This window comes from Haliaeetus leucocephalus, unplaced genomic scaffold (genome assembly GCF_000737465.1).
Source record: "Haliaeetus leucocephalus isolate CR32 unplaced genomic scaffold, Haliaeetus_leucocephalus-4.0 Scaffold144, whole genome shotgun sequence".
NCBI lineage: Eukaryota > Metazoa > Chordata > Aves > Accipitriformes > Accipitridae > Haliaeetus > Haliaeetus leucocephalus.
The window spans coordinates 2,002,330-2,006,592 of record NW_010972580.1 but is presented as its reverse complement, the minus strand read 5'-3'; positions in this window follow the sequence as shown (position 1 = coordinate 2,006,592).

The window sequence follows — 4,263 nt, the reverse complement described above, 5'->3', positions numbered from 1 at the left end:
TTTCCTGAACGTTTAACACTGAATTCTCACCTTCGCAAACACTGCTGTGTCGGATCCCAGCGGTAAACAGCAGGCTCAGCCCAGCGGACTCCTCACCCTTTTTGTGCATGCTGCTTGCTATAGCTTGTAGATAAAACAGCCAGCATGTCTTTAGAAGAGCCAAGCATGGCATTAACTGCTTCTGTACTGCCCATACCGTAAGGCTCCCAAATATATTTGAGCACTTCCCCCACACTGTGGCTACTAGGATCATCTCAGTGCAGGGCTAAAAGTATTCAATGCAGATGACGAGCAAGTCCTAAGCAGCTTAGGTCTACTTTTACCCATCAGTGCAGGCAAAATCGAGGGAATTAGCCTCTTAGGGCAGGATCCTGCTCACCTAATGTCAGGTGTGATGTAGACGCTGCAGCTCAGCTAGCTGCCCCAGCCTTCTTTTTTTTTTATTCAAGAGAACAGGGCACTTTAGGTCACCATTCATCTGACCCAGTTTAGACCTACTAGTGCCCAGTGAGTGCATCTGAGCTGACTCCGACAGGAGCCTAAGGCTAGGCCAGCAGCCCAGGTTGACTCAGATTTATCAGATGAAACCCACCTTGGAGTCTAGGTGTGCTGTGCTGCACTTAGACACACTATAAATTGCTTCTGCAAATAAAACAGACGTTCATCTTCAAAACCCTTACCACTAGTCCGCAGGCCAGGGGCTGGCAAGAAGCACACCTGCCAATGGCTAATTTTAGTGTCCTAGTTGCCAGCCTCAGAGGTGTTGCCTTCCCTCTGTCTGATACCTAAGTAGTCAGTAGGGAAATTAAAGGGGATTAAAATAACGAGGCTATTTTGTATCCTTCTCCAGATGAACCCAGCCTGAACCAGACCTCATGGAATTTTCTAATGACTCCCTTCAAATGGGTGTGCTCAGCTCAAGTTCAGAAGAGCAGATAAAAGGTGGAGACTTCATTTCCGTGAGAAAGGGCCTTTGGTTACTACAAACTACTATTTTCTCCAAAGGCTGCATTTCTTTTAAATTAAAAAAAAAAAAAAAAGAAGCCCATTCTGTGCTTCACTGTTTAAAATCAGCAGTGCAAGTTTTACTGGGCTTCCTTTGAAGAGAAACCGCATACCTGAATTCAGGTCAGGTCACCCTGAGAGCATTTAAGCTCCAGAATGAGGATGACTCGAGTGTCCTTTTCCCCGCTGCAGTGCGGTGTCGCTCAGCATTATTTCCACTGCTGTTTGCAATTAAATGGAGCAGCCCTCGCTGCCCCCCCCCGCCGCCGTGAGGTCCTCTCACCTCTCGGGTGAAAAACAAAAGAAGAGAAAAATCATCTGTTTCTTCAAAGGCATCCTTAGAGCTCCTGCTCCAAGCACCTGCTCTGGGCTCTTCACCAAACGACAGGCAAAACTGAATGGCCCCAGCAAACCCGAGGGAAACCTCGTTGAAATCTCCTCTCTCCCAACCCCATCAGCGTGGTGGGAGGGCGCTGGGTCTGGCCCCCCAGGGAAGGGAGCAGTGGCTACGGGCAGCCCCAGGCTACCGAAGGGATGGGGAAGCCCCGAAGCAAAGTGAGGCGAGAAAACGGCACCCTGAGCGAACGCGGTTTGCAAGCAGGGGGGGAAGCCTGGCGTGCGGAATCGCAGCCAGACGCGATGCCCCTGACGCGATGCCCGTGCTCCGTGCCAGCGGGACGCTGCCGACCTCGCTGCTTCGGGAGAATTTCTCTTCTGCAACGGCTTTGGTGCAGCTTGCCCCTGCAGCCTTTCTCCAGCAGCAGCGCCCAGGGTGTTCGGTGTTACGGTGGTCGCGTCCACTGTTCACCGCTCCAGTATGAGCTACGGGATGGAGCAGGTTCAGCTGGATTACAGTCCCATCTCCCCACCCTTGGCAAGAAACAGAAATTTCGGTACTTTTCCAAGGACCCTGCTCAATCTGACATCTTCCTTGAACTCAGGAGTCATCCACAAGGAAACGTTGCCCGTTCTCCTTCTTCTTCTCCCTCTAGCTGACTCTGCCAAACAACAACCAGCGGAGGAGAGCCACCATACCCACGGGACGCACAACCAAGCAACGCCAGGAATTAATATAACACACCCCCCTCACCTGGGCAGCCTTTGAGCCTTCTCCATTAGAGACAGGTAGGTGTAATTTCAGCTTTATGTTCGCTACTTGTTAGGGAAAGACAAGTTTTGTTTTTCCCAAATAAAAGGGAAGAAAATAAAAAAAGGAATAAAATAGGTGGGGAAGGAAATTTTATTTCCAAGCTTCTAAAAGGATCTTACAAACCACAGAGAGTAAAAAAAAATGCAAAACTATATATATATATTATATATATATATAATTGACAGGGTCCTTTGAAGCAATTCTTCACATTATTCTAATGGTGATAGGAGATATCACTTAACCATATATGCGTTTTTCCCGTAATCTTGATCACTGCCAACAGCTGACAAAACTCTTCTCATACAAAATTTCCCCTAGACTGTACAGATTTCTTTTCTCGAAAGCAAAGAAGAAGGAAAGAGAACAAATTAATCAAGGAGAAAAAAAAAAACCAAACCAACAAACCTCTCTTAAACAAGGCGTTCCCAGGTAGAGCTGTGTGAAAGCCGGTCACGATACCTCCTGCACAGCTACGGGACCTCCTTCCTAACCGCCAGCACTCCATGACTCTCTGCGGCACGGGCTTTCCTCCGGCACCGATAACTCGCCACCATCCCAGCCGTACCCCCCTGTGCTTCCCTGCGCCCACCTTGCCTGGGCTCTCACGCACTTCTCCAAACGAGCCCCAACCCTGCCCAGCTGCACACCTCAACCTCAGCACCGCTCCTCGCCCGCTCCTTCCCACCAATCCTAACCTCAACCTTTATTTTTTTTTAGGACTTCCTAACAGCTCTGCTCATCCAGGAGGAGTTAATCCCAGACCTCCATCCCCACCAGCAGCACAGCTTCCAGCTCAGCATCCCTCCTGCTAGTCCAAGCACCCCTGCAGCAGGGATGCTAGCGCACTCCAAGCTTGCTGCTTGGTACATCAACGCCCGCTGGGGATGAGAAGGAATTCACGCTCAGCTTTTCAGGATCCGGCACCCACGGCAGGAAGCCATGGGCCCGTGGACAAAACCAACAGCTCCAAACCAGAAAGGACCTCAGGAAATAAATGCAGAGAAAGCCAAGAGACAGAAATGGAGCCGGGGCAGCTCCGTGCGCTCCAGATTCTTGCTCGCCCTGAAACGTCGTGGCCGCTTTTGGACATTGCCAAAAAGTAAACAAAACCCCAACGATCCCTTGTTCCCCCATCCCACCCCCCCAACAGTTTCTTAAACACTTAATGTCCAGCTTAAGTGAAATCAACAGATTTTAAAATCCACACAGATGTCAAAAAGGAGAGTAACAAAAATTAGCTAGTTCCCGTTGTCATCACAACAACAAAAAAAAACCAATCAAGCCTCGGAGGCAGAGGGCTAAATCCAATGTCTCTTGTAGGGGCTGTGCCGCCCCACTTCAGAGGTCTAAGAGGCTCTTTGGGTCCCATTCCCAGCAGGGAACCCCCCTCGGGGCCCAACATCTCTCTCCGTCTCCAGACATCCTCTGTCCCGACCCCGGCACTGGGGATGCTGCTGCAGGCAGCCGAGGGAGGAGGATGGCTCAGCCCCGCTCCTTCCTGCACAGCTCAAAAACCAGGCAGGGGCTTAGCCCTGCGCCGCCTTCCTCCTCCTCCTCCTCCTCCACTACATCCTACACATAAAACAGGCAACCACAAACACCCCAGCCAGCTGTGTGAAAGAACGTATATATTCAGCACGCACTCAATACAGTATAGCAAAAAAAGCTATCGTTTCCTTAAAAAAAAAAAACCACAAACCACTGAACTTCCAAAATAACCACCAAAGCTTCCAAATCGCTCCCCACCCTACAGCCCTGACACTCGTCCTTCTGGCCCGAACAAGGCAACCAGCGGCAAGCGACCCCAACCCCACGCCGTCCCTGCCTGGCAAGGGACAGAGGGTGGCCCCGGCTCTCCGGCAGCACCTCATGCCGCAGCACCCAGCTCCTCCCGCGGAGCCTGGGGTGCTGAGGATGCTCCCACCGGAGAAGGACCTGGCCAGCCGTTTGCTCCGGTGCTATCCCGTCCAGTTATTTGGGGGACATGCACACCGAAGAAAAACAGAAAACCGGGCAGGCTCTGGCCTCGCTGGGGCTGGATGCAGCCCTAGGGATGTGCCAGGGAGGAGAGGGGATCCCATCGCTGATGCCGGGGCGGTGGGGGGGGG